The sequence below is a fragment of the Ictalurus punctatus genome, chromosome 12 (genome assembly GCF_001660625.3).
Source record: "Ictalurus punctatus breed USDA103 chromosome 12, Coco_2.0, whole genome shotgun sequence".
NCBI lineage: Eukaryota > Metazoa > Chordata > Actinopteri > Siluriformes > Ictaluridae > Ictalurus > Ictalurus punctatus.
Window position 1 is genome coordinate 2,145,615 of NC_030427.2, and position 16,721 is coordinate 2,162,335.

A 16,721-nucleotide genomic window follows, 5' to 3' on the forward strand; every position below is an offset into this window, starting at 1 on the left:
TTTCCCAGAGCAGAAAGTAGTTATCCTTAACTTCTCCAGTTAATTCTCAGTAGTAGTCCTTATCACTACGGATGCAATATATCTTTCGCCACATGTTGATTCCATGGCGCCGTTCTGAAGCTTGGTGTTTTCTTTTTTTTTTTTTTTTTTTGAAGATCTACATTTTGAACTGCCTCCGCTACCGCGTAAAACAGTTAATACTTTATTGGTTTTATTTTTTCGGCTTTCATCTCTTTTTTATTATTTCTTTTTTCCCCAGACAGCGATTAACATTCATCATTTTACCTGAGAATAAAAAGCGCTCTTAGGCGGCAGGTAAAGTGAACTATACACTTACATTTGCATTTATTCATTTAGCAGACGCTTTTAACCAAAGCAACTTATAAATAACAAAATTGCTTATTTACTCAAAAGAAACATTGGTATGTTATGGATATCATTTGAATGGTTTAAACTATATATGTAGGGTCAATTCAGGAATATCATTATACGTTTGTATGCCGAGTGGAATTTCTATTGTCTACTGTTCAGTGTCTGTTGTTTATTCAGTAGTCAAACACACACTTAAAATAAAGTCTTTTGGTAACAAGTGAGCAGATCACAGTTATGTTAGATTAAGTTAGAATATATTAGAGTAGATGTGTATCTTTTCAATAGTTGTATAATTAAATTTTGGGTCATTGATCTTTTACTCTAATATGAAAACTGTCAAGTTATTTTAAAAGAATCAGTTACTATAATTTTACTTTACAAAACATAATGCATAACTAAGTAAATTATTTTTATATATTTATTTATGTTAATTGTTCATATCTATGGGTACTATTCAGGCCATCAGCATGAAGAAAAAAAAATCCCTGGGAGAATCAACGTGTCCTTCAGGAGAGGCCCATCAGGTGATTTACTTCGGGGCTCATCTGAAGAGGCAAGAAGCATTAAAGACAATCCTTCTTTGCAAGAGAAGTCAACACCTCAAAGAGAAGATGTGGTCAGGAACAATACAGCCTCCCGCTCCGTTCAATCCACCTGCTAGTGGTGTCCCTGAAGACGTACCTCTGACGCAGGCAGCAGTTGAGAAGACACCAAAAAAACAAATTAGATCCTGTTTAGCTTGTGGTCAGCCAAATTCTCGTTACTTGGGTGATGGCTCCTCTGTGCATTTCTTTTAGCAGGCTGGTGATGTTAAATACTTCTACTGCTCCAGGAAAGTCTTTGAGGCATACTCTGCAGAGGGCCTTCTGGAAAAGGTTTTCTAAAAGGGACATAGGACAGGAGGCTTTGGGATTGGACTGTAATGATCTATTATAGTGGGATGTCCCTGGTTTAATAAGAAAAAGTAGATTTCCAAATTTCTGGTATAACCCCGTTGTCTAATGAAAGATTAAAACAATAAGTTAAAAGAGATGAAATAATATCAACTCATAAGTTTAGAAATACAGATTCCACACAATCAGGACCTTGTGATTTGTGTATATCGAACAATTTGAGTGCTCTGTAAACATCAGAAGTCTTAATACGTTAAAAACTGAACTCCTCATTTTGAATTGTTTGTGAATGGCTTTCTGCATTATTAAAATCAGGGTACAGTAAATCACTTGATAAATATTCACCGTTTTAATAGGCCTAGATCTGATGCATAAATTGAACATTTAATGAGGAGTTTAGCAGTTGTGTGTTCCCAGTTGTCTGTCTCCAGTTTCCAAAGTGGGCGGTGATGATGGCACCCCTCATCATGAACGCGCTAACATACCTGGCACATTATGGGCTACATAAGGTTGAAGCAAGTAACATGTACACTGTAATAAGCTAAAGTGAAGTATAGTCATCCTGTGTCCTGTAAACAATATCTTCAATCCTCAGAAAAGGATGAAGGGACATGCCCACTTAGTCTAGCATTATTACAGCAAGCTGTGATAACACCTGCAGTACAACCAACCCACCCAGTAACCATTATTTGTAGTATGATGTGTATATATATATATATATATATATATATATATATATATATATATATATATATATATATATATATATATATATATATATATATATATATATATATATATATGTGTGTATATGTCCCAACTGTAACCCATTCCATTCCACATGATATTATTATTGATCAGCGCTTTTTCCAAGTGACTGCATGTGAGAGCTCAAGGCCGTTACTCCCCTTTACATTCCTAGATCAGTAGTACACCTGGAAGCGTCTCCTTCAGGGGCTGTGGGCTCCCCTGCGGTGTACTCCTCTGTGGTCATAGACTCCCTTGCATGCTCCCAAGGCCGTCAGGACATGATTGGGGTCATCCTCCGCCCCATAAAAGCGCAACAAATGTTCCTGGACGTTATCAAGTATGGTCTGCAGTGGATCACTGATTGCTCACTACATGACAACATCCTGAGATCCGGGTGTTCTTTGGACAAGCCTGACATTGAATGGACTTATGCTTTGCACCTGTACTATGGCTGGCAAACTACAACAAAGACTGTGTCTTACATGTGACTGAAAGGGGGGGTGCTGCTGGGGGGGGGTGTCCCGGCTCAGGAGAGTGGGGCGCTTACAGGGCTGTAGTTTATGTATTGAAAACATTGGATTTGGTGGCACAAGGATTGCCAGCACGGTGCGTGCCGCGGCTGGAGATGCTCTCTTAGTGCAGATCACTGGGAAAACTGCTCTCTCACGAATTGATCTTACGTTCATCACACCAGGCCATTTCTATTTTGAAAGAACAGGACATGGGGAGATATGGGGATATGGGGTTGATCTATGTACCACCCAAAATGAAATTCTTAAACCTATTAGTGTGCCAAACACACCAACTGTAGTGTTGTAGTGCCTAATTAATTCTGTGGAGCCAGTCACTGAGAACACTCATGATTGCCCAGCCGAAATTCATATTTCCTCAAGCTTAAAAGTTTCGGGTCTGAAATTTCACAAACATTATGAACACCCTGATCTGCCCAATTGGCTGAATTAAAAGCGATCACTACAGAGTGCAACCTGGTTAAGGGTAAAACTGCTAATATATAAATATATAGATAAATACTGACGTTTAGGCCCATGGATTGTGTTGTCTGTTTGGAGTTGTTTGTAAGCAATGCGGTTTTCTAAAAACCGTTGGAACGCCACTTATCGAGCAAATAGTTTAACTGAATTCTTATTCTGACTGCACTTCTCACTGTATTTATTACAGATACCCATGAGTTTTAGCCAGTGTGGGAGGGGGAAGGTAGAGGAGTGATCTCTGTACTTGCAGGCAACCGTGTGATATTTGAAAAAAATTTTCTTGACCAGGGATAGGTCCTAGATCTGGCATACCATCTCAAGTTACCGTAATTTGTGCTGATACTAAACGTATTTCGGTAGATGCTCTACCTCTTGCACTAATGACCTATCGTTATTAGGTCACTGCATGCGGACTAACAGCAATATGTATCTAACACAGCATGAAATGCTTACGGGTCGACCCATGTCTGTGTCTGTTCCTCATGATGGACTGCCACTGGAGTAATTGCAGATGAATCAAAAACATATATGAGACCACTAACTATTATGTATGAAGCTATCTATTCACAGGAAAAGAGCTGGGTGCATTGTTATGGGTGAGGCGTTACCGCCTCAACGGGGGGAGGTGTTCACCCGGAGGTGGGAGACCCGGAGCAGCGAGAGAATGCTGACTACAAGGCAGCAGCGTACTACAAGAACATGCGACCCCCGGAGGATGCTACTCCAATGACGAGATGGTGGGGAACACGTGAAGGTCCGGTACGAAGCTGCTGTGTACGAAGCTGCTGTCAACGGGGGGTCTGCTATCGTAGAACTCTCAAGTCAGTGGCAGACAGGGTGAGAAGATGTGAAGATCCATACACTGGGTGTACGTGCTAGCCTAACCTCTCCCCAAAGGGTGGCTCTCTACAGTACGTAAAGTGCTGAAGACAAACAGCATACAGAGAGATACTGCCAACAGAGACTGTCAAGTTGTATTGGTATAAAATGTCATAAAATGTTTGCGATATGATTGGGGTTGTTTTTTTTGGGGGGAAGCAAGACTCTGCAGGTCCCGACAAATACAAAACTGTGGGCTGACAGGCCTAGTTGAGAAAGATAGGGACGTGTAGATCCAATCGAGTAGTTACTGCAGTGGCCACTCTCATACTTAGTAGTAATAATGAATTATTAGGGGAACTCAGTTAATCACACTTATAATCGATGTAGGCAAACAAACATATAATCAAGGTAGTTAGATTTGAGATAATATATATAGTTGAAAGGAGAAGCTAAGGGTTAGGAATTATGGTTAGGGGGACGGCCATGGGGTGCAGCAGAACGAACCAGCTTCTCTACAGACACCCGCTTAATTAAGGTAGTGTATGAGGCTTTATAGCCTCAGAGTGGGGAAATGTTGTGGATAAAAATGACATGAAATAAACATGAGGGAGACTTAGTAAAGTAATATGTAATTTTATTGATAATTCACAGGACTGGTGGGTGCGTAATCTTGAGGAGAGCGGTGGGGGGAAGAAAATGGGGTGCGTCCTGGGGACATGGGATAGTCAGCGAAGGTGAAGTGAGAGGACCACTGAGAGTAGGGCGGACTGACAGGTGAGAAGAGGGAAGAAGGGTCGGGGCCCAGATCAGAGAAGATGACATCTCCCTCAGACTGAAAGCTGGAGAGGGGTTTTGGCTGTGTGGAGGCATCAATACACATGTTCATGGGGCAGATTCTGTATCGGAGAGGGGGAGCCACGCATTTCCATTTCCAGAGGGGGCGCTGCGAAGAAAGTTAAGTAGCACCATGATTTCAGCAGTGAGATGCGCAAGCTGATAATGAGTGTCCAGATCCAGATCCAGATCCAGTAAAGGGGAGAAGAAGGACTGACGATGGGCACCTAGACATACAGAAGCGGTATTAGGCAGATATTGACAAATTGGATTTACACTTTAAAGATCTTTAAGAGTACTACACTATGGTTTATTAGTTGAAGAGTCAAAAAGAAGTATAAGAGCTGAGGAGTGCTAACACACTCACACACTCTCGCACAGTCAAGGGCGGGCATGTACACATAACACACACACACATAACATTATAACTTTATAAGAATAATAAAAAGGAGTATTAAGATATTATAAGGGTAAGATCTTATAATAATAGAAAACTTTTTATAAAATGCAGAATAGTAGGATATGTAGGACAGTAGAAGGGTAATGATATTATGAAGTAGGAAGTACAGTAAACCGTTTTTCAAGCAGTATAACTATATATAAAATAGAGATATAGAGCAAATATGAAAATAAATTATAAACTAGAAATACAGAAAAATGTAACTTACTCATAGTTCAGATGGTGAAGATTCTTGTCTCGCAAGGAAGGCCTTAATTTTAAGAGAAAACCATGAGGAGCCATTTATAAGGGTAGCTGAGTCAAGCTGCCCCCCCCCCCCCCCCGCCCCCCCGCGAGATAATAGTAAGACCAAGGTCACTCTAGATTGTTTTATCTCTCCACTTTTGAAGCTAATGGTAATTTGAAAACCCCTGGTTTTGATTCTATTTGTAAGTTGAAAAGCCCTGTTTTCTGAGCTAATGGTAAGTTGAAAAGCCCTGTTTTTTGAGCTAATGGTAAGTTGAATAGCTCTTTTTTAACCTTATTGGTATTGATATCATAGTCTTCTTGAAACATATTGGTTATTTACTGTGTAAGTACAGTATAAATACTGGAGCTTAAGCTCAGGGTATCAGATCACTTCTGAGAATTCTCATCGGTGTGGATCTCATGTGGTGGAACGGAACAATAAATCTGGACCCTTGCTTCTTCTCACTCACGGCTGGTGTATTTTTTCTATCTCCAACTGAGATAGTTCTACAGAGGTAGATGTGAGTATTGGCTTCTATGTTGAATTTTAAGTGTTTTTGGGTAAAAGGCTATATTTGAGCCAGCATCATCTGTGAAGGTTCTGCCACCAGCCACAAAAACAAGGACCCAATAGCCCTCATATCCACACTGGTTTCCCTGGAGCGGCAGGCAAATACATTTACTGTCCTTCTAAAGTGCTCTCCCTGTGTCAAGTACAGGGAATGATTGCAGAGATGACATGGGCAGAGTTTCAGCAGTCCTCATTCTATGAGGCTGAGAGGGAGAGGTGGATTGTTGAAAAGAGAAAATAAATTTGTTGTGAAACACAGTATTTAAGGTCTGTGCATGACATGTCTGATTGCAAGCCAAGCACAAGGTTGGATTTTGGTAAATAGTTACAAATCCTGTGTAATACTGTTGTCCATGAATCTCATTCTACGTCTTCTGTTCTCTCTCTCTCTCTCTCTCTCTCTCTCTCTCTCTCTCTCTCTCTCTCTCTCTCTCTCTCTCTCTCTCTCTCTCTCTCTCTCTCTCTCTCTCTCTCTCTCTCTCTCTCTCTCTCTACCATTGTGGAATTGTGTATAGACAACATTGTATTTAAAAAAACAAAACAAAATTGTCCTGTGTATTTGTAAATATTTTTTATCTAGCTTGTATTTGTAAATGTTTTAAAATCTTAGTCCTTATTTGGAATACATTTTCAATAACTTACTATAACACACCCTGCATATATTATTTAGATAGTTATTTTAATTCTGACAAACTGTTAATTTCACATTCTTCTTTAACAGTTAATTTTACACACTGAAAGAGTATCGGAATAGTAAATGTTGACAATGCCGCTTTAAAAAAATTACATGGATACAATATGTAACAGGTAAAATAATATAAATATTTGAACCAATGTTTTTACATTAGGTTCGTCCGTCCCTCCTCCTGGATTATCCTCGCTTTCTATTGGCTACTTAGCGCTCTACACTTATGTGTGACTGGCCCCCGTGTGGCAGGTGAGAATTCTACCACTGAACCACCAATGTTAAAAATCCATGGACTTCGCAGAGTGCGATTTCAAGCTGAGTACTGTGCTGCTTCAGCAATTTGGTTTAAAATTCTAAAGGAAAATCTCTTCCATATTTCAGCAGCATGGAGTTTGTCCATTACCCTAGTTTTGGACAGAATTGATAAGGCTTGTGAAGTGCTTTGGGTGAAGGCTCAAGCAACACAAACGTCTTCAAAACTCAGTTGTGCATTGGCCTGGAATCTAACCCGGACTTCACAGAGGGCGCTTTCCAGGTAAGTATTGTGCTGACTCATCAATTTGGTTTCAAAATTGACAAGGAGCATCCTAAGGCTCTTGTATATTTGAGCAACATGGACTGTGTCTGCTACCCTTTTTTTGGACAGAATTGATAAGGCTTGTAGAGTTTTTTGGGTGAAGGCTCAATATTCAAATCTCAGCCATGAGTGGCTGGGAATCGAACCCCGGCCTCACGCGTGGTCGGTCAGAATTTGACCACTGAACCACCAATGCTTATCTTAAAGGAGTAAGGACAATGCAGAGTGTGCTTTTCATTAAGTATTGTTCTGATTAAACAGTTTGGTTTCAAAATAGAAAAGGAGCATCCTAAGTCTCTTGTATATTTCAGCAGCATGGAGTTGGTCTAGTTTGGGCAGAAATGATAAGGCTTGTAATGTTCTTTTAGTGAAGGCTTAACTTTCAAAACTCACTTCTGCATTGGCCGGGAATTGGACCCGGGCCTCCCGCGTGGCAGGCGAGAATTATACCACTGAACCACCAATGCTTAGTTTAAATTACTAAAGACTTCGCAGAGTGTGCTGTTCAGGTAAGTATTGTGCTGTTCAGCAATTTGGTTTCAGATTTGAAAAGGAGAATCCTAAGTCTCTTCCTTATTTCAGCAGCAGTCACACACTATATTTCCAGATACTGTATAATATTATAATATCTCCTCTCTGCTCAACACGCATGTAATACAGTCTACATACCGTAGAGCAGTGTTTTTCAACCACTGTGCCGTGGCACACTAGTGTGTCGTGAGATCGTCAGGCGTGCCTTGAGAAATTGTCCAATTTCACTTAGTCTTAAAATTCTTTTTTATTAAAATTTATTCATTATTATCTGCAAATAATAAGCCATAGCTGAGTGTCTGTGCTGTAATATAGTGACTGGCAGAGTAATGTAATATTCGTCCGGGTGGCAGCAGGTAATTGCCTCCTACCTTCTTAGAGACAAGAGAATTAGTGACGCATGCGACAGGTCGTGGTGGCAGTGATGGAGAAGTTTTTAAAAAGGAAAAATGCAAACTCCGAACTGGGCCCTGGACAAGATTGTGACCCAGGTGAAGGGCCTAGTATGAGTGGTGGTAAAAAGAAAGCAAAGACGGTGAGCTCGAGGCAATACAGCGAAAGTTATCTTTCGTTAGGATTTACTTTCACCAGCGATGAGATGACCCCGACTCCATTATGCTTGGTGTGTGGCGAGAAGCAGTCCAATAGCGCCATGGTGCCAAGCAAGCTTAAACGCTATCTCCAAGCGAAACACCCGTCGCTTCAAAACAAGCCGATGGACTATTTTGTTTGCCTGCGTGAAAACACCGAAACAGGCAACATTAATGAGAAAAACCACAAAGGTAAATTAGAAAGCCCTCAAAGCTAGTTGCTGAACTTGTAGCTAAATGAAAAAAGTCCCACACTGTGGCAGAGACGTTAATACTACCTGCCCGCAAACACACTGTCAACGAGATGCTCGGCCCTGACGCGGTTAAAGACATATCTAAACTCCCGCTCTCAGATAACACAATCGCCAGACGTACTGATGAAATGTCTACAGACATCGAAAGCCATGTTTTGGAAAAGATACGCATCAGTAGGAAATTAGCGTTGCAACTTGATGAGTCTACGGATATTCTCAGCTCTTGGCCAATGTGCGTTTTGTGGATGGAGATGCCATTAGAGAAAACTTCCTATTTTGTAAGGCACTGCCAGAAAAAACAACAGGAGAGGAAATTTTTTGGGTCAAATTGGAATATCTTGACCAGGGAGGACTTGCATGGGAAAATTGCACAAGTGTTTGCACTGATGGAGCTGCAGCCATGGTCGGGCACACCTAAGGCTTCGTTAGCAGACTAGTTCCTGTGGTGGATGATGTTGTGCACATAGGGAACTTTGTAAAGACACGACCTTTGAAAAGGTATATTTGCATCTTTGCGTGAGGAAATGTGAGCGGAGCATAAAGCCTTATTGCTCCATACAGAGGTCCGATGGTTGTAGCGTGACAAGTTGCTGGCCCGTGTGTATGAGCTGCGGGAGGAACTTAAAGTGTTTCTGACAAATGAGAGGTCTGATTACTCAAATCTGTTTGCAAGTGATGAGTGGTGTGCAAAGCTGGCATACCTGGCAGATATATTTCATCATCTGAATGAACCGAACACACGGATGCAAGGCCGAAATGAGAACCTGCTTACAAGCATGGATAAAATAAATGGATTCCATTTAAAGGTGCACCTCTGGCAACAACATGTGCAAAGTGCCAACCTTGAGATGTTCCCACTCACAGAGGAACGGCAAGATCACCCTGCTGCACTGTGCGAGGTAATAGGTAAACATCTGAAAACTCTTTAGGAGAAGTTGTCATTTTATTTCTCTTCAGCCTCCACTGAATGCCTTGACTGCTGTTGGAAAGGACATGACTTTACAGGAGCAGGAGGAACTAACTGAACTGAAACAAGATCGTGGTTTAAAGCTAAGATTTGCTGAACTTCCTTTGGACAGTTTTTGGTTGACTGCTGCCAAGGAATTCCCCATTCCGGCCAACAAAGTTTTGACATTGACATTTGACATGGCTCAAAAAAGATTGAAAAACACTGCGTTACACTACACAATTTAAGAAGCTACACTTACTTCTGCTTCCATTGTAACACTTTTCAGTTTTGGAGCAACAACAACAACAACAACAACAACAAAAGTGTTGGAACAAAATAAATCTTATTTTCCATTCCAGGTTGCAGGTATTCGCGGGTGCAATGCAACACTGTTCCACACACAAATAATTATTTTGAATGGTTAAATGACTAAAATCAGAAAGCGCCACCAGCATATCTGACAAAGATGACTCATGAACCAATTCTTTAATCACTAGCTGAAAACGACGTATTGAATTTACACAAACGTCAAATAACAAATACAACATTCTACTTTCTCATGAATATGGTATAGTGCATTGCTTAATCAGCAGTTTTTCTTATAAAGACAAGATATTTAAATTGAATGAATTTAATGAAACCACACATCAAGCTGTCTTTTCTAACAGAACATTAAATTTAGCATTAGCTCCCAGTTCCAGAAAGTTCTAGCCAGACATTCAGGGGGAAAGAATCAGAACAAAATGTAAAATAAAAAAAGTAGTGAAAGATGAAAGTGAAGGAATAAACGAGGGGTTTGTGTCTTAGTTGTTGAGTAATTAAAAACTAAAAAAAAAAAGCTGTGAGATTCAGCGTTTGTCACAACGATGCCAAACGCTCTGCGTCTCCTGACTATTTCTTTGGGATTGTTCCCAAACTGAGAAATCAAGGTTCTTCAGTCATGCTTCCCCCACAATCAAGCTTTGGAGTTGACTCCATGTTCCCAATGACTATAGAGTCGACTCCAAAGCTTGATTCCTTTGAATCGACTCTATTCCCATTACCTGGTATCTACGAATTGACACCAGGTATTAGGAATCGCCCTGTTAATCATGATAATGATCCTATGTACTTAATATTGTGGGTTGTTCCCCTAACCTTTAATTCGAGATTTGTGCTGAATCGATTCTTGGAACAGACTCACTCAGTGTTGCAATCGATTTCAGAATATTAGCAGGGGTTTGAATCGTTATCATTTCCCCTGCTTCCATTTGTAGGAAGCTGCCTTAATCACGATGTACCCAGGGTATGCAGGCAGGACCGAGCTCCGGGACAACCTGGAGGCCCGCTTCAGATCCGTCTCCATGATTGTGCCCGACCACGCCGTCATCGCAGAGGTGTGCTCGGGTGCCGTCATTCATTACATTATGTAATGAACGCAATAACGGATGTATTCTGGCGTGTTACAGAACCGTTTCACGTTGTCTTTTTTGCTGTAGGTGGACTTGTGAGCAAAGGGCTTCAAGTCCAGTGAGACTCTGGCGAAGAAGATGATTCAGCTGTATAAGCTGTGCAGCAAGCAGCTTTCCCGGCAGGACCACTACGACTTCAGCATGAGAGTCGTCAACTCTGTTATCGTCATGGCCGGGTATGTCCGTCTACGAACAGGGTGAACATATTAGATTAGATTAGATTCATCCGTTGTTTTTTCTAAATTGTTAATTAAAACTATCTATAAATGTAACAGATGTCTTGCTGGAATAAATCGAGCGTGTGTGTGTGTGTTCCAGGTCTCTGATGCGAGAGAACCCACACCTGAGTGAGAACGTGGTGTTGATTAGAGCGCTACGATACTCCAACCTGCCCAAGTTACTCAAGGATGACGCAGAACTTAAAATAAAATAAACTGATAAATAGTAAAGAACGCCAAAGCTTACATATGGAGTATCAAAGGTCATTATCACAGGATCACTGGAATCGGGCTCTAGGAGGAAATTCCAGGACAAATTAGGAAATACAATTAACTGACATTTGCAAATTCTTTGCAACTAAAAAGCTGTAATTATATACTATATAACTTTTTTTTAAGCATTTAAAGTATATAACATTAGCACCTTGTAATGTTATACCAGATGAAAGTAAAGAATCCTGGAACATCTGAACATCCATAATCTGAAAATCTTGAACCTAGTGTCAATCGAGTCAATCCAATCCTTCTTGTGTGCGTTTAGCGGTATTCTGTCGGACCTCTTTCCTGGTGTGGGCGTCCCTGAGCATGACTACGGCGCGCTTCAGTCGAACATCGAGGCAGCTCTATGCGCCCGCTCCCTGCAGCCCGTCTCCAGCATGACCGCCAAGGTGATCCAGCTGTACGAGACCATGCTGGTGCACCAGGGCGTCTTGCTGGTGGGCCCTACAAGAGGCGGTAAGACCACAGCGTGCCGTGCCCTCGCTGACGCACTGCGCACTCTCCACGAGACAGAGGGCTGCGAGGTGAATCCCTTATACAAGCCCATCGAGACCTACGTGCTCAACCCGCAGTCAGTGAGCATGGACGAGCTGTATGGCGAGCTGGAGTGTAGTGCCATCAAACCGCCCCTCGGCAGTGACACCGCCGACACGCACAAGTGGGTGGTGAGTGACGTACCTGTGGACGTGCCTGTGGATTGAGAAAATTACCTCCGTGTTGGACAACAACAAGACGCTCTGTCTGGCTAACGGTGAAAGGATCAAGCTCACACCTTCTACACACATGTTATTCGAGGTGTTACCCATCAGAGACAGGTAGCATCGGTCCTAAAAACCATCACAAACAAGCACAAGCATGTCATTTCCAAGAAGATTTTTTTTTTACATTAAACGCGTTCCTGATGGAAAGGTCACACAGAAACGTATCTTTAAGACTTCACTCTTTCACACGCCTGTAACGAGCGATAAACGCATTCGAAGCATGTTATAAAGCCTCCGTAATGCATTACGCATAGTATTTAAATAAATATTATTATAATAACATGCACTACACTACATTAGGCATTATGAATTCTTAACGTATTGTTAACACGTCTTTACTGTGAGCGGGATGATGACCAGACGGAGGCCGGCTCCCAGGTACTCATATCCGTAGACGTACTGATACAGAGCCATTCTGACCACGCACTTATCCAGATCCACGTCCCAGTATTAGCACAGCTGCTTCTGCCACTCAAAGTTACTGCTCGAGTCCACCTACGTGAACACATACAAAATGACATGTGATATATACACAATCTCATTGTATACGAATTGGGCATTCTCGCTGACGATATAGCGTGGATAGTTTATAATGAGTGCATTCATACTGTATAAACCTGGGAACTGATTTGCATATGCACTGCTGTCAGAGCTGCAGTTATTTTTAAAAGATTTATTAACAGCTTCTGACCAATCAGATCTGACCATACCCATGATTCCCTTCGCTCTGGAGAGAAGGTGTGTAGCCATCTGTACCCTTTCATTGACGAGCTCCGTGACGATGTCTCTGGCGTGGACATCCACAGTAATGAGAGCTGTGATGATGCTCTGATGTATTTTGGGTAAGTTACCCTGAACCAGAGTGGCCAACACATTCAGCCTCTGTATAAACACACACACACGCACAGAGTAATACCCGTACATTACCACATATTACACCATTCACCATTATGTCATGTAATCAGAGAAGGAAATCTGAACTACAGTTCCCAGCAGCCACTGCATCACAGTCACATGACCACCTGCACCTGGATCACATTCCTGGTAAGCACTTGTGTATTTAGCCAGTTTTCACTGCACTCTTTGTCTCACGTTTGTCTTTCTTTACCTTTGTCCTTGGTGCTGTGTTTTTGTCTTTGGTTTATGTTTAGTCTTTGCCACAGTGATTTGCCCCAATGTCAGTGTCTTTTGTATTTTGTTTAGTTCTTTATTAAACTTGAAAAATCTGCACTTGTATCCATCTCAATCTCCATATCGTGACACAAAAATATAAATATAATATAATATTATATATAAAATGTGTGTGGGGGTATATATTAATAGAGAGAAAGGCATTTCTTCTCAGGGGGGAGGGGAGTAATCAATAGGAAGAAGGATCTGAGAGGGAACATGGACAAAATTAATGGAACTTTTTCCTGGTTCGGCCCTAAATTTGGGCCAGATTAAATTTCATCTGTACAAGTTGGACAATAGGGATGGGGAACATAGATCCAGTACCCTTAAACCCAATTAGAACTTCTATTCCAACCATTAAAACCATTTTTTATCTTGAAATCTAGGGGCTTACCCAAACAATAAACTCTAATCACCTAATTTTTAACCAATAAAAACTCCTTTTTCCAATGTTGAAACAGGGGCCAACCCTAACCCTGAACTTAACCATCAGAAACAAATAATATGTTCTCTAAACTGATCCTCCAACCCCCAATAGTTAACCTCACCTAAAACGTCTTACATTTAGACAGATTTTTTTTAAAGTCTTTAATTTATTTATTCATTTTCATATGGTTCATTTACATGTGATTCATTTACATAAGATTCATTTTCATGATATTCATATTCAAGTGATACATTTTCATGTGATTCATTTACATTGATTCATTTTAATGTGATTCATTTTCATGAGATTCATGAAAATTATTTTTTTTTTAAAGTGGCAGAATTCATTTTTAACACAATATATAGATTAAAAAAATTATATAATTTATTTTCCATTTTTTTATACAACTGATATTTTCTCATAGAATGTTAAATACATATAAAGAAATATATACAGAATGAAGGACAAGGTTTTGTGCCTGTGCCACCTCCCACACCAATGAGTGTTGGGTTGAGTCATCCCCTAACCTAACCCTGCCTGAGCCTTTTTATTAAAGGTGTTTGATTTTAATTTAGTTTGATGTGGTTTAGTTTGTTAGAATGTGAATTTATCCGTTATATGTAGGCTAGCTAACTGCGTAGTTAACTAACGTTAGTCAGCTGACAAGAAAAATATCAGACTTTTCCTCATCCCCTGCCTGTCCAAACCCTGCCTCCTCTACATCAGATGCCCACGATGTTGAGACCAACTCGACCAGTGAAAGTTCTCAAGTTACATTTGAGTCATCCCAGCCCGTTTCAATCGGTGTGCAATCTTTTACAGATGATGACAGCCAAGCTCAGCGAGTTGAGTCTTCTCCCGTCTCTGCAGCTCTCGTCCCAACAAGACAGTTTAAATCAGCTTGGCTACAAGAGTTCGCCTGGTTACGTTATGACAAAGGGAAAATGTACTGCACCTTTTGTGCTAAAGCAGGACAAGATATTGCTGGTAAAACAGAGTTCATTACCAGTTCGAGTCATTTTAAAAAAGAAACCGTAAAGAAGCATGGAGACAGTACAAAACATGAGAACGCCAGGGATTGTGTCATTGTTAGGTCTGCCCCTCGTGCCACCCCAATCGTGAAAGCAGTGCAACGTGCTAGTGATAAAGTCACTGAAAAAGAGATGAGGGAATTGAAAATAAAATTCAATGCAGCCTACATGACTCTGAGCCTGAATAAGTAGGAATTGAATAAAAAAGTGAAAAAAAGAAACAAATGACTGCACATTTAAGTATTTACGGTAATATGATTCAAGATGGGGGCAGCACTGCTACTGTTGGGCCCTTGAGCAAGACCCTTAACCCTCTCTACTCCAGGGGCGCTGTATCATGGCTGACCCTGTGCTCCGACCCCAACTTCCTAACAACCTGGGATATGCAAAGAAAAGAATTTCATTGTGCTGTAATGTATATGTGATCAATAAAGACTCATTATTATTATTATTATTATTATTATATGACGTACTGAACATTGCACATATTGCACACTGTGTCTACTACTTTTATCTACTATCCACAGTCCAAAGGCTGTGGAGCTAGAAGGCTACGTGTGCGAATGAAAACGATTTTAAAAAATAAAATAAAAAATGTATCAATACATGAAATTAGATTACACAATGTAGTTGAGGTTTACATGAATAAGCAGAAATGTAATCATGCTTATCTTTCCTATAGCACAAATGAAAAGCCCTCTCTAGATGAGCAGATTTGTCAAATGAAACTTTTTCCTTCTTATCCACTGCTACGGTAAACTAAAGAGTAGATATTCAAATTACACTGCTAAATATGACTAGCGTTAGCTACGTGTAGTAGTGCAAAATAGTCCATCAAATGTATTAGCAGGTGTAGCCTATACACGAGTCCACTATTGGTCATATCACTATTGAGAACATGCCCCAAATTCATTGCTTTAGTAGAATTTAATTGTAAGTGAAATGATACTCACATTGTAATGTCCTTAGTATTTGTTCAGTCTACAGGTCCTCTAACACTCTGTTAAATGAATAAATGTAAATGTACTATGACGTAAATTTTTGTTTTAAATCAATTAACGCAGAAATTACACACAATATTAAGTTTATGTAATTATCAACATTATGTCAACACAACTCATCAAAATAATGTGTACAATTTTAAATATTTAATTAATTCAATAAATTAGAATTTTTATCTTGCAACCACACATTAAATTTAGATTGTGGGGGATTGTTTTGTATAGCTCCGCTGTTAGAAAATACACGATGGTTGAATGTGAACATAAATGAGCAGACTGTAAGCTTGTGAAATAAATTAAACTTTATTGATTGCACTTTTGAGAAATTGGCATGACTTTGAATAAAAATTTACTGAAATAAATACTCTAAAACATTGATATACCCGAAGAAATGTTCAAAAAAAAAAAAAAAAGTTTTTACATACCTTCTAAATAGGTCCCTTTAGGAGGTAAACGTTTTAAAGACGGTGTTTTATAAGAAACGCGCGTATTACATGCCTTCTAAACCTAACCCTTTAGGATGTAAAATAAAAATTTCTACAGTCCTTCAAGGCTGTATGATGTCATTGTTCTCTTTTACTGAAAGAAAGGTCAAAACCTTCGGAGTTATTCATTGTGGAGACTGAAGTGACAATATGCCTGAAGAAAATGAAAATATGTATTACATATCCTACCTTCTAACCAGGTTAATTTAAGGGTGAAAAACCTTTTTTAAAGACGGTGTTTTAAAAGAGTCGTGCATTTTGTTTAAACTATAAACAAGATTTCAGAAAATGGTTCGCCAACGAGGATACTTACACAGAACTATCGCTAAATACATAAGCTCTTGTCTATGCTTTGACATCCCATGTCCCAGCAGTACATTTATG

General features: G+C 40.1%; 1 non-coding gene across 1 annotated transcript; it reads right to left on the bottom strand.

Moving 5' to 3' along the window:
- Positions 1-7,583: 7,583 nt before the first annotated feature.
- Positions 7,584-7,654, bottom strand: trnag-gcc (transfer RNA glycine (anticodon GCC)). Its single transcript has one exon. It is a non-coding gene; the product is annotated as a tRNA-Gly (tRNA).
- Positions 7,655-16,721: the final 9,067 nt, after the last annotated feature.